Raw genomic sequence first — 25,237 nt, 5'->3', positions numbered from 1 at the left:
CAACTGGGAGCAGGAAGGTAGCCCTCATAGGACTAGATTTAGCCACAAAACCACCTAGCATAACTTAAACATTTGTGAGGTTTTTTCCGTCTGTCTCTGTATCCGCTGAGCTAGCTCGGGCTGGGAACTTTCAGGCCTGGGGACCAGATGTGGCCCTTTAGGCACCTCTATCTAGCCCTCAGAACTCTGTCTAGGCTACGCCATCACCCCCAGGACATACCCCTCACTGGCCTTGCTCCAAATCCTCCTCAGGTGCTTTTGCCTGGTTTTGGATGGCTGGAATGCAGGCTACTATATAAAGATAAAAGTCACATCCATTGCTCTGTCCACTTTTGCCCCTGAACCTTCCCAACACTAGCATGTGGTCCCCCGGAAAGTTACCTATTTGGAAATATAACACTTGGGCTGAAAAAGGTTGCCCATGCCTGGGCTAGCTAGACAGACTACATGGAATAAATAAGATTCCTGATTTGGATGCAGACTCAAGATCACTTCATGTGGATTAGCTACCACTCTGTGTTGCAGACATTTGCAGAATTGAAGGGTGCAGGATCTACTTTGTTTTTTACTACAACACCATTCGAAGCCAGGTGTGAAATGGTAGTGAATTGCATACAGCATCCCATGAGCCATAAAATGGGATGAACTTCATATGGAGCTACAAATCTACATCTAGATCTACAAATCCATACTACGGATCAGGGGTTCTAAGACTTTCATTTTGAGGTGCAGAATAGAAGCCTTGTTGTTGCTGTCAAACAGTTGGGAATCTGAACCCCTTGCTGATCTCCTGCACTTTATCTAGTAATCTGCCTTCTGCCAACACCTGCTCTGTTGAGTAGACAGTGCTAGGTGCTCACAATCAGGGAGGATAAAGAGCAGATAATGAGGTGGCATTTTTCATGGCATGCTTATAGTGGAGAGGAGGAGATGTCAAATAAATGATACTTATAAGTGAATGAGGGTCTTCAGTCCACATGGATGATTGGGAACATGGAACGAGGGGGTAGTAGCTGTGATCTGCACTAATCAATCTGGAACTAGAGGAATGTGATCTTGCATGGAAGATGTGTTGCCACCTAAACACACACAATTCAGAAATGGTATATGGAAATGGGGAACAGACTATCCGAGCTGAGCTTCTTTTGTTTATCACACCGGGTGGCGGAGCATGTGACGGGCTGACAAGGATTTATATATAGGGTGTGATACAATTTCAGTTTTGTTCCAAGATTCTCTGTCTGCATAGCAAAGGTGCTGTGGCTTGGGTTTGCCTGCAGATTGCACCCTGTGATTTGGGTGTCCTGCTTCTTAGGGTCTAAACAAGCGTAACACAAATAACACATGTAACAAAATCCCAACTGCTTCCCCCTCCCCCGTTCCTTTTTAGATAAAAGCCAGCAGCAGGGGGAGCTGATTTTACAGCAGAGGAGCTGCTGCTTGTTTCCAATTCCCCTCACCAAAAAACCCACCCCTCCCTGCTTTCCCCCTTAATTGAGATCCAAACACATGTAAGATTGTCACTGCTCAGGATTTGCCCACAGTTTCAAGGTTTTAGCACCCTCCCAGGGATGGAGTTAAATTTCAAAATGAGAAGCCAATATATTACCTAAGTTCTCTGGATGGTTTACAACATAAAAATAATAATCACGTTACAATAAAAGAAACAAATTACAACAATAAAATCAAAACTGTCAATCAATTAAAATGGGAAATGGAAATGGACTGCCTTCAAGTCGATCCCAACTTATGGTGACCCTATGAATAGGGTTTTCATGGTAAGGGGGTTTCAGAGGGGGTTTACCATTGCCTTCCTCTGAGGCTGAGAGGTAGTGACTGGCCCAAGGTCACCCAATAAGCTTCATGGCTGTGTGGGGATTCAAACTTTGGTCTCCCAGGTCATAGTTCAGCACTCTAACCACTACGCCACACTAGGGGAGGGAAATAAAACCACAGAGCCGGGTCAATTAAAAGAAAGAGCAGGATAAAAATTCACAGAACTAAACAGTAAGGAAGCTGCCTTATACTCGATAATGAAGCAAATTCAGAAGTGCATGGTCCCTTCATGACAGCCAGAGCCACGACCCCTCCTTTTTTGCTGCTGGGTTGAGAATGAGATCCTTGATAATGTCTTCTCCCACAACAACAGATGTCCCTAGGAGCCAACAAGCATGAAAGTGGAGAATGTTAGCTACTGAAAAGAGTCTTCTCAATGGCTAACTTACCCCTTTCACTCTGATTGGCTCCAGTCAGCAGGAAAGGACAAGGAAGCATGTTAGATTACACTTCTCAGTGGCTAACACACATCCCTTTCATGCTGATTGGCTTAGAGGATGCTGGAGATACAGGGACTCTGCTCTCAAAAAAGTAAGGGGTCGAAGTTGTCCGTCCTTCCCGAGACCCTGGTTGACTACACCGCTGCTTATACTAAGTCAGCCTGTTGGTCTGTCTAGCTCAATATTGTCTACACTGCCTGGCAATGGCTCTTCAGAGTTTCAGACAGGAGTCTTTTCCAGCCTTACCTGAAAATGCCAGAGACTGAACTTGGGACCTTCTGCATGCAAGGCAAATGCTCTGCTACTGAGCTGAGGTCCTTCCCCAAAGCATCATTTAAAAAGGCCTCAGAAACCTTTTTTAAAAGGTCTTTGCTTGGCACTAAAAAGGCGTTAGAGTAGGTGCCAGCCTTTCTGGGGAGGGCATTTAACAACTGAGAGGACACTCTGGACCATACTTCTGAAAACTGGGTGCCCTGATACATTTGTGAATATTTTGCGACTCCTTCATGGCAACATGACAGCAACAATTTTGGATAACAATGGCTTTCAGAGTGATCCATTCAGAGTCGGATCTGGTGAAAAACAGGGATGTGTCATTGTCCCTACCTAATTTGCTATCTGCTATGATTCTACACCTCATTGAGGGGAAACTTCCTACTGGTGTGGAAATCATATATCGAACAGATGGAAAGCTTTTTAATCTCAGTAGGCTGAAAGCAAAAAGTAAGGTAACGTCAACCTCTGTCGTAGAATTTCAATATGCCGATGATAATGTAGTCTCTGCACATTCAGAGAAAGATCTTCAAACTATTCTAAATGTCTTTGCAGAAGCATATGGAAAGCTTGGGCTTTCACTTAATATTAAAAAAACCAAAGTGCTTCATCAACAGGTGCGAACTAGTCCATCTGTAGCACCATCAATCCAGCTTAATGATGTGATGCTGGAGAATGTTGATCACTTCCCCTATCTTGGGAGCCATCTCTCTGTAAAAGCTGACATTGATGCTGAACTTCAACATCGTTTGAGCTTGTTGAGTGCCACATTCTCCTGAATGAAGCACAGAGTGTTCGAGGATCGGGATATTCACAGGGAGACCAAAATGCTTATTTACAAAGCCACTGTACTACCAACCTTACTGTACGCCTGTGAAACATGGACCATTTATAAACACCACTCCCAACTTCTTGAAAGATTCCACCAATGCTGCCTCCGGAAAATTCTGCAAATTACTTGGGAAGACAGATGGACTAATGTTAACATTTTGGAAAAAGCAAAGACTACCAGTGTTGAAACAATGATCCTTCAACATCAACTTCACTGGACTGGCCATGTTGTTCAAATGCCTGATCACCATCTTCCAAAGCAGGTACTTTACTCTCAACTTAAGGATGGAAAACGGAATATCAGTGGACAGCGAAAGAGGTTTAAAGATGTTCTTAAAGCGAATCTAAAAAAAGTAACATGAACATCGAGAACTGGGAAGTCTTGGCCCATGAACGTCCCAAATGGAGGATGGCTACTATCAAAGGTGCCGTGGACTTCAAAGAAGCACAAATACAAGACAAACAGGACAAACGAGCTAAGCGGAAGGCACGCCAAACAAACCTCATCGCGACCAACTTCCATCTGGAAACCTATGTCCTCACTGTGGGAGGCTGTGTGGATCCAGAATTGGTTTCCACAGTCACTTACGGACCCACTATTAAAGACCTTATCTTGGAAGACAATCTTACTCGGCCACAAGTGATCGCCAATGAAAATGAAGGAATGACTACTGAAAAGGCCCTTTTCCCCATAGACACCCATCCTACGTCACTGGGGATAGGGGAAACATCTGGAGAACGATGGGGGCAAGATTTTTTCTACAGAGCCTGTTCCCAACCTCTTGCCCATTCTAAATAGTCAACCTCCCCTCCTTCCAGTGTATTCACTCAGGGGTGGGGAGTGTGTGCAGGAAAGGCAGACATCAGTAAAGGCATAATATTTTTTTTGAGATGATAATCTTGCATCAGAGAACAATTAGGAATCTTGAGATCTTTTTCATCAAACGAATCACTAAGTGCCTCCAGGCTCTGTCCCTTATTCCAGGAGGAACCACCCTGAATGCCAAACACTGCATCTCAGGTGCTGAGCTTCAGGATAGCTCGCAATCCAAAGCAGGTTTACCCTCACAATCATGCATTTTTAGCCCTGTCATGGAAAATGGGTTTTGAGGAGACATGATTTGGAGCACAGCAGCAAGAGGTGAAAGAGTTAATTCTCCTCCCAGTGGGCCACTTTTTTGTTCCACATCTCCCCCTCCCATAGTGTCTTATCTCTCCCCCATTCTTAAAAGACTCTTGGAATGGTCCTTAACACACATATATGTGTAATGCTTTGGCCCTTAGAATAAAACTGCATGTTCCTTGGGCAAGCATGTGTTCCCAAACCAGTGTTTGCCAGAGTAACACCATGAGAGGCATTTGTACTGGAGGATTGGCCAGCGAAATGAGGCTGCTTGACCCTTTGTTTCTCTCTAAATGCCCCTTTGCACAAAGAGCTCAAATGGGTGAGGCTAGGAGGGGCATGCTTATTGGAGAAATGTTAAACCTCTCTCTCTCTCTCTCTCTCTCTCTCTCTCTCTCTCTCTCTCTCTCTCTCTCTCTCTCGGCTGGAAATCCTCCCCGTTCTCCCACAGCTGCACTATGGGGCAAACATGGATTTGCTCTGTTACTTAAACAGTAAAGTTCTGCCCTTAATCCTAAAGTATGTGATGACCAGTTTTCTTCAGTGGCAAAGGAAATGCACAGACACAGAGGCAGTCTCATCTACATTTTGACTGATTGCTGTTGCCAGTTGGTTTCTGGCCAGTTTTAGAAGGACATGATGATGATTGCGAGAGGAACAGAGTGTTCAGTTAATAATAATACTGTAATAATAATAAAAAAACCCAGGTGGAACCCATCTCCTGCCATCAAGTTTAATTAGTTAAGGGGAGCAGGGAGCCCATGGATCTGAAGTCATGGAGGGCTGCCTGACAAAGGAAGCTGTTCTTTCTGAAGGCTTCCTAAGAGGTCGGCCTCTGCTGTGGCCTTGTAAGCTGTCTGTCATGGTGGGGTTGGGTTAAACTTTAAACATATTAACTGGAACATTGACTTGGAAGGATATCTGGATTCTTTACCAGAGGTATAAAGGAGCGAAATTCAGAGGCTTGTAAAAATGCCATTAAGATCAGCCCCGCTGCGCTATGTATTTGGTGGATTTATAAAATCATTGTGGAGCTGACAAAATTGATTTAATGATTATTTCTTTTAATATATAAGGTTCCAGTTTTAATTCCTATCCTCTTCAGCTAAAGGAGTGACTTTGCCAGTCAGAGTTAGCAAGAGTTGGACTAATAGTTTGACTTAGTATAAATCAGCATCCTATGTAGTAGAGCGTTCTGCATAAGAAGGTAGTGTTCTTATCTTGGGTCTGGGCTGTGCATACTCTTCATTGAAAGAACAAATTCTGCAACAGAATTCAGGATGCTGAATTTACTTTGTTCATCATTCTCAGGGGCAGTATTCCAGCGTACACAGAGACCCACGTATATCACATTTTAATCACATTAACCAACTGTGTGAAGTAATAGTTCCCATTTTACAAATAAGAGATTGAGGGAGAATTTTTTTTTAGACCTGGGCTAGGGAACCTGTGGCCCTCCAGATGTTGTTGTATTTCAGCTCCAGTGAGTCCCAGCCAGCATAGCCAATGGTCAGGGATGATGAGAGTTGTAGTTCAGCAGCATTTGGAGGGTCAAAGGTTCCTCACACCTGGTATAGATAATTCTGAGCTAGATAGATGAATGGTTTATCTCAGTATAAATGAACAACAGACAGACATATCTAGAGGGCCACATGATCCCTACTTTAGGCCTTCTAGTGAATTTATGGCTAGACTGGAATATTAGAACTGGTCTTCTAAGTACAGTTCTCCCTCTAGTGAACCACAATGGCTTTCCCCTGGCTGGTGTGTGCAAAAAGAGTGGTTAATTTGATAAAAGAGAGGGATCAGTGGTCAGGTTTACCTGGAAACTGCTTCCCCTGTCGGGCTTCTTCTTAATCTGCATTCCCTAACTGCTTCATAATCTGAATAGTGTTTGTGGCTATGATAACTCAATAGTAAGGCCATTATTTATTTATTACGTTTATTAGTCACTTTTTTCATAAAAATGAACCCAAAGCAACATACAATAAAAAGATTAAAACCAATATAAAATTAACACAACTAAAAAGTTTTCAAAAAACACAATCCATGAATAAGATGGTGGAACAACCTACCTCCTAAAAGGGGCTACATCAAAAGGCCAAGGAATAATGGTGCTCTTTTCCCTGTTTGTTTCAGTTTCTGATCATCATAAGTTTTATACTTTAAAAAAATTAAGTTATGAAGCACTATACAAAACTCATTTTAAAAAACAGAATTCCTGCCTGCAAACAACAATCCAAAAATTACATATAATGTGAGGGATCAGACAAGAGGGGTGAGGTAAGAAACAGGAATGTTTTCTTTCCTTTTTAATGTTTACTTTTATCCTCCTCATTCCATGGGCTTTGCAGCTCTGTAATTGTAGTTAAGTGGCAGACCCAAACAGGAAATTGTTATAGCACTGCCGGAAGGGATTCAGGTCTGGACTTTGATGGCCCTACAGGAGCAAGGAGTTGCATAGCTATGAGGCAGCCACAAAAACACCTCTCTGTGTGTCTTTGATATTTGAGCTATGCACATGGATGGCCCAACCAGGAGGGTGCACACAGTCTATCTTGAAGGTTGTGATGGAACAAAGGTTGTGTTGCCCAACTCTGAGGTGTGTAGGTCCTGAACCAATAAGAGTCTAATAGGTCAAAACCACTTTTATTTCTTCTACCTGCCAAAGGCCTTTGCAGCCTTGAAATTTCAACCTGCCCTCTCAAAATCTGGTGGGCTGGTGTTTAAAGCTACCAATTAGGCATTGGCTTTGTATTTGTCACTTCCCAGAAACGGAAGCTTTCCTTCACTATCTTTATTTATGTTTTTCTACTTTTGCAATACCCAAGGAGAGACAAAATTAGCAGGCTGGGTTTTCAAATGTAAATGATCCAATGAAAGTAAAACTTTTGTTGAATGAACAAGGTAAGTGCATGACCTACAAGATGACCTGATTTACTGTTCAGGAACAAAGGCTGAGATAAGCCTTTCTGAAAGCAGCTATTATCAGTTGCCAAAGGGTTCTAGTGATGATATGGTTCAGTTGCACTGAAACTTTCCTAATGCTTCTGAAGTCTATAACCATGCATTTATTATGGCAATGACCTTTGGATGAATAATACAATGGTGGTGGTTGCTCTTCCATTGAATCTATTCAGATTTTGTTAAAGATGCCATAAATAAAAATAGGGAATTGATCATTAATTTGTTTATTACAGCCAGAACAGAAGTAGCATCTAAATGCATGACAAACAGTTATCTGTTGACTGTTGGATCAGGTTAAATGGTAGCTTGGCCGTGAAGCTCGCCAGGGTGAACTTGGACCAATAACTGTCTCTCAGTCCAGCCTATTTTACAGTGCAGTCCTATACATGTGTACACAGAAGTAAGTCCCATTGAGTTCATTGGGGCTTACACCCAGGTAAGTGGCATGGGATTGCAGCCCTAGAATGCTGTTGTGAGTTTATAATGACGCACTATGTACATCACCTGGAGTGCATAATATATATTTTTATAAATAAAAATAAATGGATACATATTGCTAGGTTTAGATAGGGTAGAGAATGAAGGAGTCAGTTTCATCAACAATGCAGATTGTTGTCAAACTTGATATTAGGAAGCGATATAAACTCAGATATAAGTATTTTAAAAATATTTATTGTCTATTGAATGCTTTAGTGTCTTTGGATGTTCACCCCACCCCAGTACCCGAAATCTTAATAATTTTTTGAAATAAACCCTGTCATTTTATGCAAGTTTTATGGCTCTGTTTTGATTCACCCTGGGCTCAGATTAAGCTCTGGTTCAAGGGGAGTCCTTAAAACATCTTGCTTTGAAGATCAGGCAGTGACTGCATTGTAGGGATGGTCAAATCTGGCAGTTTGGGGTCTTTCTGTTTCTTATTCAGTTCTCTGCATTTCTGCAGCAATTTGTAATTTAAAAAAAAATCCTCCGAAAATTTGTCAGCATTTTTATATGAATTTCTCTAATACAGTAGGGCCCCGCTCATACAGCGGGTTACGTTCCGGACCCCCGCTGTAAAGCAAAAACCGCTGTAAAGCGGATCCCATTGACTTACATCGACCAAAATGGCGCCTGGCAGCAAAAAACTGCCGTAAAAGCAGAACAAGCGCTGTAAAGCGGGGCCTTTCTACAATTCACAACCGCTGTATTAGCAGAACGCTGTAAAGCGAAGCGCTGTAAAGCGGGGCCCTACTGTATACACATTTTTATATGCAGATTTGACTAATATACACATTTTTGCTAGACATTTTCCCTAATACATAATGCATTTTTGTATATTATCTTCACTAATGTATGCATTTTATGCATACTTTACCCTAATATATGTTATTTTCTCCTTCACTGTTTTTGCATTTGTTTGTATTCTTTGTAAGCCGCCTTGGGGACCATTTTGGTTGACAGGTGGCAAGGAAAAACAAACTATAACATTTCAAAACCGTTTACTTAAAACAAAAGATGTCTTCAACTCTACTCTAAATGGCTTTTCTTTTTCTCCTAACCCGAACCATTAGTGAAGCTGTAGAACTCGGGTATGAGACAAGCCCTCAGGGGAGAGGCTGCTGACCTGAGATGCAAAGGGTACTGAAAAGGAAAACATGCCACTTGGACACATACACAGAGGAAAGATCACAAATAATAAATGAATGATTAAACCTCAGAATCAATGGTCAACTTTCCTTTTTAAACTAAACTTTTAAAGAGCTGCTTTCTGCAGGTTTCTTGGTGCACCCTGCACCTTATGGGTGCATTTAGGTGTAGAGTGTTTTAATCCAGATTTGCAAATCAGCCTCCAAAGGTTAGTGACCAACATTTTTTTCTAACTAGCTGGCATGCCCAACACATACATGTGATAGCAATTTCTGGCCTAAAAGAAAGAAAGTGATTTTTTTACAAATTTCCCTGGCATGGTTGCCTGGAGGCAGTTCTTGACTCACCATAGGCATTCACACCAGTGGCTATTTTGAAGGCCACTCTGAACAGAAAGTGGAGAGGGGTGAGGAAGCCCTGGGAAGGTGATGCAGCCTTGTTGTCTGCATAATCCAGGTGTTTAGCTGGGAAGGCCTTTTTGCCATATTCCATCCCCTCGGATGTTGTCCCTTGCAGGATTCACAGTGATAAGCTCGTGGCATGACAGATGGAGACATCCTGCATATATTTACTTGGAAGTAAATAGTAATGATTTCAATGAGGCTCATTCCAAAATAAACGTGTGTAGACTCTATCCTTAGCCTTGCTTTTGGATGAAAGTTTATCTTGCAGTAAATTAATTGTTTTCAAAGGTGCCCAGGACTCTTCTGGTACATCTGAACTGCAAACCGATATTAGTTTTATACCAGCGTGAAGAGGCCTGGGAATTTAGTGTGGTGTCATTGGAGAATATTCTCTGTTAGAAAATGGAACTCTTCACCTCAGCCCCAGAACTGTGATTCCCTGGGAAGAGGGAAGTTCTTTTGAATCTGTTTGTTGTGTAGCTGTGCCCCACTAGAATCTTGAGACTTGGGGTAAATAAATACTATTTAAAAAAAACTGTTTATACAACTAGGCTGTTGTTTACCTAGCTACATCTTTTGCATTTCAGACAAAAGTGGGAAGTTTCAGATACTTTGTTAATTAGATTAGAGATAGCAAGGCTGGTGCTGATAGGATTCAGGTTACAGGGAATTCTTGCTTGGAAATTTGGCATCTTCATGAGACAGGATCCAGTCTCATCTATAATTAGAATTTCAGGGCTTCTTCGTACGTAAACATCACTTCCTCACTGACCTCTTAGTGGAATGTATAAACTGATTCCATTGAGTCTGAACTTTTGAGTATTTTGTATCTGAGTTGACACTGGGAGATATCAAAGTTCTGCTGGTGGAATATTATCTGTATTCACAGAGCAAATCCTCCCTTGCCGATTAGCAATGGCCATGCAGGTATGAACTGGACCTTACAAAAATCAAACTTGCAGGATCCCTTGTGTACCTTTGCCTACTGGAATCATGTGGAATATTGTAGCTGCACCAACCCTTTTCTATGGCAAGTGCACTGTCACCATCATTTAAAAGTAACGCAGCAGCACACATCAGGAAGTGACACATCATGTATCCAGAGCAGGCGTCCAGCTGAAGGGTAACTCCGGTCAGGTTTGTGCATAGTATGCAGGCAATCTTCTGGGCTGTTGACCCTACAAAAGAAGAAGCGGGAATGGGTAGGGTGAAGAGAGGGGATGAACTGAGTTTCCTCCCTGAAAATGATGGGGAATGGCCTTTCTAAATAGCTTGAGAGAGTACTGCACACCCAAACCCCTTCTGAGTCTGTTTCATGGAAGGAAAGAGGCTATGGCCAAACTGACTACTGGTCCCTGCTTAGAGGCTTGGTAATGGAGTATAAAATGGGTGCATATAGTTATACATCAGAGTATTTACTTAGGAACCCCCCAAACCTAAATAACCAGTTGGAAAAATTAAACCTGCAGCTGTCTTGGGTGGCTTTAAAAGAGAATTAGACAAATTCATGGAGGATAAGACTATCAACAGCTACTAGCCATGATGGCTATGCTCTACTGCTATGGTCAGAGGCAGTGTGCTTCCGAATACCAGTTGTTGGAAATTGCAGGAGGGGAGAGTGCTTCTGTGCTTAGGTCCTGCTTGTGAGCTTCCCATGGGCTTCTGATTGGCCACTGTGAGAACAGGATGCTGGACTAGATGGACCATTGGTACGATCCAGCAGGCTCTTCTTATGTCTCCTCCTTGCTCTCTCTTTCTCTCTGCTCTCTATTCTCTCCTATGTGCTTCACCCTATGTGGCAATTGTGCTGCGTTTGCAACTTCCATCTAATCACAGAAGAACTTTGACCCTCCATTACGCATTCTATCTCTTGCCCCTGTCTGGGTTGTGCCACAAAATATCACTAGATATTTTTCCTTTTGCTAATAGGGAGGGCTGGTGAAAGGGCAGTTGATGTGCTGGCCTCAACTTAACTGCTGAGCTCAGATCCAGTGTCAGGGCCCTGATGTAGATATGTCAACTTGCTCCTCTGAGTCAGTGCTTGAACCTGACCCTTGCATTGTCAAACCTCCATGCAGCAGCATTGCATTGGCAAGCACCAGTGTGCTCTACTGGCATGATATAAGGAGGGAGAAAATCCTCTCCCTGGGAATTTTTATTAAGAGTACTGAAAATTCTGCTTGGAGCTCCCTAGCCCTCTCATAGTACTATTGTTTCCTAGGAGTCCCTAAAGCAGGAATCATAATAGTTAATACTGATAAACTTTGTAGTGTAAAAATGAGATGTGATACTTTCATTGGGGGAACATGTATTGGCTTAGGAATGCATAGTCTTTCAGGTTACACTGAAGTTTTTATTATGCTTTTCTGCCGAGTGAAGAATTGTGGGTAACTAAGTAGGGTGCCTACAAGCATAAAAACATAAAAGACGCTTGCTAGATTGAAAGTTCTATCTAGTCCAGCATCCTGTATTCCATAGTGGCCAGCTAGATGCCCCTGATAAGCCCACAAGCAGGACATGAGGGCTTTGGCTCTCTTCTGCTGGTGTTCAAAGGCATACTACCTCTGATCCCGAAGGTAGAACCATCATGATAGCCTTATTCTTCATGTATTTGTCTAACCCCAAAATCTCTTTATAAGCTGGACTCAGTAAAAGCTATCACCCTACCAACACATCTGTCTTCTTCTCTAGAGTTAGGAAAACAACCATTAGGTTGTATGTATATTCCACAAGCAGGGACATTGTTAGGAAGTGGCCCCGGGGGACTGAGCCCCATATCTTTTGAACTTGGACCCAGATCTCCAACACACTTTCCTCTCTTTTTTAAAACTTAGCAAGTAAAATAAAATAAAAATTAAAAAGGGAGGGAAGGGCAGGAGATTTGCTGGGTGCAAAGCACAGTACTGATGAAAATCCAGCCACCCGCCATCCTAATTTGCCCAGAAGGATTTATATATAAGCATATGCTAATTTTATTCAAATTTGCATCATGAGCCTGTGTCCCAAGTCCTTTAAATACTTAGCAATGCCCCGGTCCACAAGTGCCTGGGCCTGTTTGATTCTTGAGCCTAGAATCTGGCATCCTGAGAACCTTAGTGCCTGAAAGGCTGTTTTCTTCCCCTGGCTGTTCTCTCTTTTCCTGACCTTGCTGCCCATATCTGTCAGACCATTACAGCCTTTCTCTAGTCATCTTGATCTTTCTTATGCTTTGCCATGCCATTCGTTGCCCAGGAACCCAAAGTCCTTCACCCTCGAATCATGGAAACAGAAGCCATTGAGCAAAGTCAGTCATTATATGTGAAGTGATTTAGGCTGCAATCCTGTGCACACTTACCTTGGATTAAATCTTGTTATACTCAGCAGGGCTTGCTTTTGAGTAGACATGTAGAGAGTTGCACTCCTAACTTTTGTGGCTAATCCTGAGCATTTAGATTTCCACAGTACACAGTTTGGATTGATTTTACTTTGGCATCAGCAGTACTCTCGGCCCAAAGAATAAGTGATCAAGAAACTGAGCTGTGAAACAAAGATTTCCAGTTCAAATCTCACCTCTGCCATTAACTAATTAGGTGGCCTTAGGCAAGCCACTCTCTCTTTCTCTCAGCCTCACTACATTTGTAACATACTGATAATAATACTGGTTAATCTTAGGCCAGGGCTACACTTTAGCTCAGGAAGCATGCCTTCTCAAGCCCATGTTTGTTCAACAGATAATAGGAAGCTGCCTTATACTGAGCCAGACCATTGGGCCATCTAGCTCAGAAGAGTCTACGCTGACGGGCATGTAAAGCAGATGCTCTCTTACTGAGCTGTGGTCCTTCCCCAAATACTCATCTGGGGAATGGGTTTGTAGGGGAGAATGGGTGGTAGGGAGGGTGCTTAAACTTTCTCCTACACACTGCTTCCCAACTGACTCCTCATCCTCATCAGACCACTTTTCATAGGTCAGTCATATTTCTAATCTTGGAGCCTGGCTGAGGATAAAGCAGCTGAGGGGATGGGTTGCAGAGGGGAAAGTAAAAGTGGGGGAAGAGTCCATAGATTTTTGCTTGCATGTGCCCCCCCAACTATCTCTGCACTACCACCTCCAGACAAACACCTGCTTGAGAATGCTGCATTTGCCTTCTAATGTGTAGTTCCAACCTTATGAGGCTGTAGTAAATATTGTTGAGATAAAGTGTATGTGAAATGCTGTGAATACTCTATGTAAAAATGCTAAGCTTTTAATTATTGTTGTTATTACTGCTGCTGCTACTACTACTACTACAACAGATCCTCTTTTGCTCTTTATGTTCAGCAGGAGAAATGACGTTCTGCAATCCACAAATACTGATCTTTGCAACCCAGAATCTGAAGCTAGAATGAATTAATGAAAGTTGGACTGCTTTGAAGCACATTTGTATTGCAAACTTTGGGAGTTCTCTTAAGACAGGAATGGGGAACCTCCAGCCTTTGGGCCTAATTAGGCCCCCCAGGCCTCCCCATTTGGCCCATCAGGCGCCAGGCCTCCCCATTTGGCTTGCCAGGCCATTGTGGCCAGGCCACACTCACCTGCCCTATGCCTGACATCATATATGATGGGCAGATAAAGACCTGGGTCAGCTGAAAGGGGGTTGCAAGCACCACCAGTCAGCTGATCTGCGGTATCTGCAAAGCCCTTTGCAAGGCAATTTGAAGCCCTGACTATTGGCCAATTGTTAGGGCTTCGAAGCACAGCGCAGGGCTCTTTACAAGCACCGACAGCCAGCTGATTGTCTGCGCTTGAGAGCCCTGCATAACCAAAGCCCTAACAAACTAAGAACTTCCTAGTGGAGCCGATGTGGCCTGAGAAGCAGCTTGGATTCAAAGTCTTTCCTTTGCTTTAAATACACACTGCTTCCTCTGGAAAGAGAAAAAGTGCTCTATTTTAAAATGGAGAATATTTTTCATTCCAGAGGAAGCAGTTTGTATTCAAAGCACTGGAGGAAGTGCTTTGAATACACACCACTTTCTCTGCAGAGGGAAAAATCCTCCATTTTTAGGAGTGTTTCCCCCTCTGCAGAGACTTCAAAGGGGCTCCATGTAATCATTGATCACCTGATCAGTTACAGGGAGCCTCTATGAAGATGTGCTCTCAGCCTTCTTCAAAGGAAGAAGCATCTTCAGAGGAGGTTGCAGAAATAGCTGGTCAATGGTTACAGCAATCTACGTTGAACTTACACCTCTGAGTACCAGTCACTGAGAATCATGAACAATAGAGTGCTGCTGTGTTCATGTCCTGCTGGGGCTTCCCATAGGCATCTGGTTGGCTACTGTGGGACAGAATGCTGGACTAGATAGCCCTTTAGTCTGATACAGCAAGGCTCTTGCCTTCAGGTATTGTTAGTCTACAACTCCTATCACCTCTGACCATTGGCCATGCTGGCTCAGCCTAATGGGAGTTGTAGCCCAACAGCTTCTAAAGGGCATCGACTATCCCTGTCCACAGTATGTTGATCATCCACTTTCAGCTTAGAAAGGGTGTTGACAGTAACTCACTTGCCTTTGGGTTTATGCCAAGAGACTGGTGCATATTTTCCCGCTCTCCCTCACTGCACACAGTTTGAGAAATGGCCCGTCTGTGTTGTAGAAACAGAACAAGGAAGTAAACAGATGATAACAGAAGTAGGTTGGTTCAATAAGTGAGTACATGTAATCTAGATGTGACACTGAAAAGACTGGTAGAGTTGGAAGTAAGAAAAACCCACTTAGCCTAACCACCTACTCAGATTTCCCTCCCTTCTCTAACATACTAGCATTTGAAGTTGACTTACACTGACAAATGGTATATTTCGCTCAGAATTGCCTATTTTAACTATCAACAGCTCACCATGGTCTTTCCCAGCCCTGCAACCTGAACTTATTTTAACTGGAGAAGATGCAGGGCGGCGGGGGTGTGTGTGTGGATTGAATTTTGTACATTCTCCATGCAAAGCCCTTTCCTAAATATTGTCTCCCACATGATGTTCCGAAAGCAGGGAGCTAGCATATTTCAGACAGCTGCCTTCAGAGCAAAGGGCTGCAGATGACACAAGCTAAGCCAAGCGACATGCTGAGGGCACAATAGAGAACACACACACAACAAAGTCACCAGCCACTTGTAACTTGGGGAAGAGTCTTTCTTGACCCAAAAGCATTTCAACATGAAGTAGCATTTGGCAGCCAGTGGGAATCCACAATACCATTTCCTTGGGATGATGATGAAGAAGAACATCATCTCAGCAATCTTTACAACAACCCTGTAAACTGGGTCAGCATTATCCCTGTATTGCTGATGGGGGGGATACTGAGGCTTAGGAGGTATGGCTTGCCTAATGTTACCTTCTGAGTTTCTGGCAAAGCTGAGTTTTGAGCTGGCAGTTTGGATATTGTGCTTTGCCAGGTTGACGTTGGGCTAAGGGCGGACAGATCTGTCAATTCCGGTTTCTTTCAATTTCTCGTTTTTCCGTTCTTCAGATTTCTACATCAGTTTGCATTTTTTTAAATCTTCCTAAAGATTCGTCAGAGTTTTAGTGTGATTTTCTCCAGTATATACATTTGTGTATGCAACTTTGCCTAATGTCAGTTTCCCCTAGTGTAATGCATATTTGTAATTTTCACTAATATATACATTTTAATGCAAATTTTACTGTAATATATGCATTTTTGTGCACATTACTTGGTTGGAGAACTGGATTGCAAAATTCAGAAAAGTGTGAATTTCGAAGGATGGCTGTGCTTCAGGTTATACAGTATGTTGTTTCAGAAAGTGCAATTTAGGCAGGGTTTCCTTTAAATGCAAACTAAATCAAATTTCTACCCCATGCCTACTTTCGGCCCCTCCAGACATCTTTTTTATTGTGCATTCATGATGGCTTGGGGCGGTTATACATGATCCCACTTTCAATACTGTTTGCACCTGCAACAGTTTCAGAGCAAACATACTGCTTTGTTTCCAATCAGTCCTGTCCCGTCGCTTCCTGTAACACTTCATACCACAAATGTTCCAGCATCTCCTACCACTTTTGTTGTGTTATAATGCAGAAGTGCCCCTCCAGACAGCACTAATGCAATAGCATTCAGCAAGCATTGCAGAACAACTAATAAAATGGAATGCTGTGTGGATGACCTGGTATAAATCCATCACTAATTGACTTTTATTGCATCAATGACATATTGCAGAATACAGCTTCCCCCCCCCCAAAAAAAACCCCAGTCTGGCAGGGCCATTCAAGAAACTGGAGAGGTTTCCAGTTGGAGGAGGATTTGATTAGAATTTGGGGGGACTCTGGATGTTTTAGCTCATAACCAGAGCTTAGCTACCTGCCATATTAAGAGTTGGATTGTATTTTTATTGTCTTTCATTTTGGTGTTTTGCCCCCCCCATCCTTTTCCTAAACTTACAGCTTAGTTCACTTGCACAAGTTACATGAGGCTACTTACTTGTATAGGCACCTTTCTATGACCCAGCTACTCTTTCCTTGTATCCTGGTTTATGGTTTTGATTATACAGGTTGAGGGTGATCTTGCTTTTGGGCAGGAGATTTAACTAGGTGAAATTTGTCTTCCCCCAACTCTTTGGTTGATTTTAGATGGAGGGAGAATATTTAATGGACTGTGGACATGTCCTATACAGTTCATGTACATTGCTTTTGGAAGGGGTACGAACCCACCCACTACGCTCAACATCTAAGGCCCTCCTCCGGGTGCCTACTCCGAGGGAAGCTCGGAGCGTGGCAACAAGGGAGAGGGCTTTCTCAGTGGTGGCCCCCAAATTATGGAATGACCTCTCTAACAAGATGCGCCTGGCACCATCACTGTTATCTTTTTGGCGCCAGGTCAAGACTTTCCTCTTCTCCCAGGCATTTTAGCATGTGTTTTTTAAATTGTTTTAAACTGTGTTTTAAATTGTTTTTAAAAGATGTGTTTTAAATTTGTATGTTTGTTTTTGATGTTTTTAGTTGCTGTAAACTGCCCAGAGAGCTGCAGCTATGAGGCGGTATACAAACAAACAAACAAATAAATAAAGGGGGAGGGAAGGAAGGAAGATGTGCTTACAAGGTATGGATAAATAACTAGAGAGTTGGGGCCAAATCTAGTCTCTGGGAGCTCCCCATCTGCCCAGTGCTACTATGAAGCATGGAGGTGAAGGTAGCGCTTCTTCCCACGCCACCTAAACCACGTTGTGATCTTTGGCTTTATTGCTGCTCTGAGCCAGAGAGAAACCCTGAGTCGCTTTGCCTGGTTCTGATAAGGAAGCCACAGGCCGCTGAAGGAGGGGTGACTCTGTAAGCCATGCTTTCTAGCATGGACTGCAAGAGAGACTCTGTTAGGGTTTACTCTTTATGTACTTTAGGCAAACAGGATTCAGAAGATGAGATGTATAAGATTTGTTGACGTTTATTATATCTGTATCCTGCCTTTCCTCCAAAGAACTCAGGATGGCATTCAAAGTGAGCTGCACTCTAACCCTTTGTCCTTACAACAATCCTATGAGGTAGATTAGACTGAAAGGTGCTTTAACTGTATGGTGTGTATTCCACCCCAGTGAACTTCATAGATGAGTGGGGATGTAAACCCAGGGCTTTCCCGTCCTCATCTGACACTAAGCATTGCTATATGGAGGCACAAGGGCCAAAGCCTATTGCCATTCAGACAGAGGCATGTAGGGGGGAGCCAGTGAACTAAGTGGCTGAACTGCAATCTAAAGAGAGGGCTCTGCCAGCACCTCTCTTGCTGTTCAGACTTTGGGACTAGAAGATTAAACAGCCTTTTGCTGGGCTTTGTGAAACTGTAAATTAACGGACTGGTTTGTGCAACTGTAAATTGACAGATTGCCCTTTAGTCTTTGCTCAGTTCAGGCCAGGCTCATACAGTCAAGAAGGGGACTTGTGAGACAGCCACAGCCTCAGAAAAGATGGTTTACTGCTCCCTTGTATGGATCTGTGCCATCCCCAAAGACTGAAGGTGCCTTGCTCAGTCCCTGAACTCCCCACCTGGCCTTATCTCTGCTCCCTCTCAGCGGGGTTTGTTTTGTTAGCACAAAACTGAGAGCTCTTGAACTTCTCTGCCTCATAAACCAGGGCAGGGAGCCAGTGTGGGAATTTGCTAACCTACAGCAACAAAACCACTCTCTGTCTTGGCTTCTTTCCGGCTCACACCTACATATGTGGGCCAGATGAACTGAGCAAATGTATGCAAAAGGGCACAGTGCACGTGAATTTCCTTGATGCTAAATGCACATTTTGGAGGTGTGGGACTCTGAAGGGAGAAGCAGAAGGAACCCTCAAAATGTGAGTGTGTCAGTGCTTTTGAAACGCCAGGGAGTTGTGGGGGTGGGAAGCTGAACATTGCTTAAGGTGGCAGTATGAGATAGGGGCCGGGCTCAGTGCCCCTTCTCCCCCTGCATTCAGTTACCTCCCCAAGTGGTTTTTCCATTTACAAAATAGCCACCGGGCTATGTTTATACATTTTGCATGGAATGTGCAGCTTGGCCCAAAGATCTCTGGGAATGGGACTGACGAAGGGCATCTCCAGGTATTCATGCTAAACAAATGTTAAAAGGCATCTTGCCATAATCAAAAATAAGAGCAATGATTTAGCACTGCAGTCCCAGGCCTCAGAAAATCAGGAGTGCCCCAGGTAAATTGGCACAATTGAGGCAAATGGTGGTGGAGGTGGAGTGCCTGTTCCCCCAGCTTTTCCCCTCCCTGAACCCCCCTCCAGCTGCTTATGTTACGACCTTGAGACTGTTCAGAAACTTGCTTGACCATGGAAAAAGCCTCCCAAAGGGCAGTGAGCCAAAGACAAAAGCCAAACAGATTTGTTTGTATCGCTCACCCGGCTCGCTCCTGCTCCAGGGACAGGGGCTGGGCATCTCAGGGCCTTGTCAATCAGAGCTTAAGACTGTTTCCTACGTAGCTCGGTTCATACAGCTGTCACCTTGTATCATCGAGCACCTACAGCAAAAGTATGGGAGTAAATACACTCAAGAGAGGGGTGGTAATTCCCAAGCTACAAGGCATGAATGCAGCTATTTCTTGGAAGGGATGGGAGCAAACTGAAGGATGTCCCTATTTAGCTCGATTTTGTGGTTCCAGCAGTATTTAGCAGTATTTTGTTGTTTCATTGTTGAAACCTTCACCTTCCAGTGACTCATTCACCTAGAGTCACCTACTGTGTGCATGCTGTTAAAGGTGATGGGTTCTCAGTGCACCATAGAAAGGAGAAATACAAGCTGAAATAGGTCCGTTAGTGTGTGCCTGATGTGCAAGGCGAGAGAAATAGGCACACTGGATCCATTGGGGTGCACTTGTACTACATGAGAGACAGGTGCCAGGTTGATTAACTGTATTGCTTTGCAATAGCACAGCCTAGAAGGCAGAGATAATGGCAAAGTAGGGTCTTAACAGGAGCTGTAGGGGGAGAGAAATCAAACAAAAGTATTTCCTTGCAGGGAGCTACAAAAATATGAGGCACACTAGGTTCTTGAGGTCCACTGGTCTGAGCTGGTATTATCACACACACACACACAGCAGTCTTACACTGAGTTGGACCATTGGTCCATCTCACCAGTGGTCTGACTCAGTGTAATGGAGCTTTGTGTGTGTGTGATAATACCAGCTCAGATCAGTGGACATCGATAACCTAACTCTACTCTTGAGTGATGGCAGCTCTCCAAGCCTACAGGCACAGGCCTTCCCCAGTCCTGCTACCTGAGATGCCCAGAACTCAACCTGGGGCCTTCTGTACATAAAGCATGTATTCTTCCCCCGCCGCCCTGCTTCTCCCTGCCATCTGTTCAGGCCTTTAGATCAGGGGTAGCCAATATGGTGTTCTCCAGATGTTGTTAGACTACAGCTCCCATCAGCTCTGATCATAGGCAATCGTTTTGGTGCTAGATGGTTTTGTTGCTCTCCTCAAATAGCTGTCATGAATTTTTGATTGAATTGCTGTTTCTCCCTATTATCAGCATTAATTGGTTACATTTTGTTTTCTGGATCTGATTGTAAGCTGTCTTGAATGTTAATTTGGGCCAGAATGGCTGCAAGTGTGTAAGAGAAAATACTTAATAAAAAAGGGAGTAGCTGGATGCCATGGACCCCTCGCTCTGAGCTACTGCAATGTAGAAGAGAGATTCTAGGTGAGATCCCTGTGGTTTGAGCTGGTATAGCAAGGGCATGAGATTCCAGGCTAGTTGGCAACTCTGTGTTGATTTTGTGTAATAACATGATGGGAATGAACATCATAGATAGACCTGAGTATTGGGCTCCAGGACTTGGGATGCCCTTTCCTACTCTGCAGTTTGCTCTGAGCTTCTGCAATGGGAGAAAGAGGCCTAAGTTATTGAGGCTGGGCAAATTGGATTACGGTGGCTGACCATGGGAAGAAAGTATCCAGACCAGTGGTGGTCCCTGTTTTGTGTAATGGAGAAGGAAATTTTGAGCTAGCTGTTTGCAGACTGTTTCTGTGAGAAAGTGCAAAAAAGGATGGGAAGGGTGACCATTTAAATCTTTTTAGAAATGGAAATTACAGTATAAGGCCAGGCCCAGTTGGTAGTTTGTCATCTGCTGTTTACTTTAAAAATATATATATTGCTGTGTTCACTGGTGGCAGGCTAGCCTCCAAACCTCATATAGCAATTTCCTCCTCTGCTTGCCAACAACTATCCCTGCCTCTATACCTCTTACCTCCTCCCACCTCCCCCACTCCAACTTCTGCAGAACCTGCCTCCTAGCATCCAAAATAAGCCATCCTTCCTTACAGTGTCCCAGATACCAAGCTGATGAGGTGTTTACAAGGGAGGGGCTATTTTAGCATCCTGCCTGGGAGATCTTGATGCAGAACTGGTTTGACCAGAAGCGAGGAGGCTTTTGGGCCCTGGGGTGTGTTGACCATGTGTGTGGTGAGCTGGGGTGGGAGGGAGTTGATCTGTTTTGAGTTCATTTCACCTGCTGTGTATACTCTTTGTTGTCGTCATCTTAAACCTTTTCAGATCTAGGACCTGCCTTTAATCTCAGAGAGCAGGATGGGAATAACTTTTTTTTAACCATATCTTTTCCCATCTCTTACTCTTCTTCTCCCTCGCTGTGTTTCTTTTTCACTCACATTCTGCAGTAGGCACCCTTCTCTGTGAGTTAATACGTTGATCTGACTGAGATAGGGTAATTGCTTGATAGAAAACCAACAAAATGTAACATCCTGAGTTGCAAGACTAGATGTGGCAATCATTTTCTGGATAACTATTTGTTTAATTAGGTGCTATTCAACATAGAATCCAGCTTCATGAGAACATTAGCTTGCTTCTTTCAAAAAAGCAAGTGGCTAGGCTCAAGCCCTTATGGTTGGCCCAATGAGCACTGTATATATGTTGTCAGTGCGCAGTGAAATCTCAGAAGCCAGATGATGGCTGTGCAGGACTTTCAGTGGCAATGAGCTGCAGTTTCAATGCACTGCATATGCTAGCAGAATCAGACTAAATTCTGTAAAAAGGAGTTAAATTGGTATGACCTTGAGACTATGGGGTTTGAATGACCTTGGGCTAGAATTTGGAACAAATAGACAGGACTTACTCGATCCTGTCTCAGACTCACACCACAGATATGTAGTTATGCCCTAAGACTTTTGAGTGTCAGAGAGAAGACGACTGCTGGGAAGAAAAATAGCAATGTGAAAAATCCTGAGTTGTGAGTCTGATGTCCCAAGTCCATTTATCTTTTTGGAGACGTCACAGTATGCTTCTGGATGACTATTTGTCTTCAGCATACCATCTCTCTCTCTCTCTCTGGCTTGGGCACTGCTCTTCCTTTCCACTCTTAATAATATGTTCTGTTTTATAAAGCTTTTCCAGCAAGTAATGCATTCATTATTTCACTCTGTCCCATCCACAGGATGATAGGTAGGTCAATGAAATCTTCACAGTCAATTTGCAGATGGAAAATTAGGTCATCAGGTAGGAGCACTTTGAAGGCCTGCCTTCTGAGCTAGACTGAGATTTGAATTAATGGTCCATGGCTTTCACTGCACTTCATCTAGACCATGCCACCTGGGGACAGCTGGCAATCTGTGGGTTACTGAGTGCCTGATGAGCCCTGAATGGGAAGCATTTGTCTGACTATCCTGAGTTCAGATCATCACTGCCTGTCCTATCACTTTCCCACTCATTTCTGTAAGCACATCGGCACAATGGGAGAAGCGATCAAATGACAACTATATATGCAGGTTCAGTGTTCATTCAGCACATAATGTGCAATATAACAACTCATTTCCGTTAAAGGGATTTTGGGCCAGCAGTCACACACCTATGTCCATCTCTTATTGCTAACTGTAAGAATCAACTGATTGCTTGCATCTGTGAATCAGTCCTTACAGATTATCAGCATGGAAAAGAGTCTTTATGTCTGCCATCATGAGCTCAAAACAAATATTTTTTTAGTGGAGACAATGCACATAACCAGCTGAGAGTAATGAAGTGATGAGTGAATTCTGCCCTTTTGCTTTCCTTCTTCCACTGTAGTGACTGAGCAGCAAAAGGCCCCTTTGAACAGCTGTTAATTCATTGGCACCTCATGAATTAATCTCCTAACATTATCTAGGCATTTGCAGATGATATTTGCCCCTTTACTTCTGAATTGCCTTCTCAATCAAATTTAGCCCCCTGAAGCTGCCAATGGCTCCTGGGGTGGGTTTGAGAATGAGACAAGTACCGAGTTGTGCCCATATTTTTCTCCAAGTAGGAGAATAGCTAATAGCAGCTTTGGAGAGAAAAGGGAATTTCTGAAAAATGACCTGCAGAGCAAGAGTAAACAGCCCCCCCAAACTACTGCACTGAACCATTGGCTTCCCCCTTCCCCTTAAAGACAACTGGGGTTCTCATCACAGATTTCCTGCATTGTGTAGTTTGGTTGTAAGATAGATTTTTTTAAAGGGTTAGCTAAATTAATGGAGGATAGGCCATGGAAAATAGCAATTCACCATGAATCTCTCAATACCTAGGATGGGGAAGACTGTTGCCTTGCCCCATTTATACAGGTGGCCACTGTTAGAAACAGCATCCAGGGCTAGTTGGGCTCTTATGTTACTCTGTTTGAACAGCTGTTTGATTGGTCATTTTGGTGACTGTTTGGGTAGCTTTACTGGGAGGGGATATGTGCTTTCTAGGCCAGGCAAGTAAATTAGAGCAGGCTTCTCTTGCTGTGGTTGATCAGAGGCACCTGGGTCAAGATACATTCAGGAGCTAACTGCCCCAGATACATGGCACTTCCTTTTCCTTGCAGCTCATGCAAATCTCCAAGGGGGAAAGGACCCAAGGAATCTGTGGAGATAGAGTGAAGGTATGTCATGAGAGGGCTCAAACTTGCTTGAGCCAGTAGAAAGGGTGGAGCGGTAGATCTGAGTCACCAGCCCACATTCTGACTCAGTGCTTTGTTATGATGGAGGGAAGCACGCGGGAGAGTAAGTCAGGGACAGCTTCTACTTCCTATGAGGGAAAGAGCTGGTTGATGCCCAGTGATAAAGGAAGCAAGTATTTGCTTTTAGATGTGCGTTTGTTTCTTCACCATTCATAAGCATCGACTGGAGCAGAACTCCTCTGCAGAACTCCTCTTTATAAAGACGCAGGTGTGTGGTTTTTGATAAGCTAGGTCAAACCGGCATTGTGAGTTGGTGATTCATGCCTGGCTGGTCTATTCCCGCCGTAATTGAATACGAGACAATCTTGGCGCCTGTAAGAAGAAAATATTAATAATGGTGATGATGGTAATAACAACCACATTCTGGTAGAAAACAAGTGCAAGAAATGACATTGTAGTGTTGGTTGCCTACAGAAGTCTTGATTTGGAACACACTTGCCTGTAAGCCAGAACAAATGGCCTCTTAGCAGCCATTATTACTTCAGTGTTCTGACTTATGCACAGGTACAATTTAAGGTGCAGAGTATAATTTGCACAGCCCTAATTGGTTTAGGTCCAACATATCTTAGAGGCCTTCTTCCTTGTGTCCCATTACCATCTCTGACATCTGCCAAAGGATTCCATATACGTGCCAGCTGGGTTCACACAGCAAGATAGTCTGTGGTTTCCCTCTCCCCCACAAATCACCTGCAGATTAATCAAAGTCCAAACTTGTTCAACTTTTTGAAACCCTTGTAAAATCAGCCTTACTTGGATTGGCTTTGTTTTGCTGATTCTTTTTAAAATTTCGTTTTCTAACCTGTCTAAAAGGCATCAGGATGTGGGAGGCTATAAGGCACTGAGAGGTCTTGAATCTTGCTCCCCTTCCCCAGCTGCAAACATCAGTCTGGTCAGAATTTCAGCACCCAACCCTTCTTGGCCTGCAAACCCTGTGCATCCTGAACCTTTTTACACATCCTCCAGAGCTATTCAGGCATCATCAGTGCACCTCCATCCTTCTAGATAACTTCCTACAGTGTGCTTTGGTGTTACCTGAACCACACTGAAATATTGTGGGGTAGTCCACCTAAAGTGTATTGTGCCTCTGCGTTCTTGGAAGATTGTAAAATCATATTTTGGAGGGGCTTGGTGCATCATTGCCCTGTTTTCAGGATCATATTTCTTCAATACAATCTCATTATTCCTTTCCAGCAAAGTTGCGCTTAGCCACTAAAATTTACCACACCATGTTAATGTTTTTGCCACATTGCTTATGCTGGTCATTGACCATGATAAAGATTGATTGATTGATTCTCCACATTGCAATAGGGTCTCTGAATAGACTCGCTG

General features: G+C 43.5%; 1 protein-coding gene across 7 annotated transcripts in view; it reads left to right on the top strand.

Annotated features, from left to right (window-relative positions):
• The window catches only part of GRB7 (growth factor receptor bound protein 7), a 92,443-nt gene that overhangs the window by 33,130 nt on the left and 34,076 nt on the right, over nt 1–25,237 (top strand). Inside the window, exon 1 of one of the 7 annotated variants that reach the window (XM_061588071.1) lies at nt 18,768–18,790. The exons of 5 other annotated variants lie outside the window; for them this stretch is intronic. The gene's annotated coding sequence lies outside the window, so the exon portion shown is untranslated. Of the gene's footprint in view, nt 1–18,767; nt 18,791–23,731; nt 23,831–25,237 lie in introns of those variants that run through there. One more of the 7 variants, XM_061588069.1, reaches the window with a different exon arrangement.

This window comes from Rhineura floridana, chromosome 11 (genome assembly GCF_030035675.1).
Source record: "Rhineura floridana isolate rRhiFlo1 chromosome 11, rRhiFlo1.hap2, whole genome shotgun sequence".
Lineage (NCBI taxonomy): Eukaryota > Metazoa > Chordata > Lepidosauria > Squamata > Rhineuridae > Rhineura > Rhineura floridana.
Note: the sequence above shows the minus strand (reverse complement) of the source record. Positions and strands in the feature narration are given on the sequence as shown.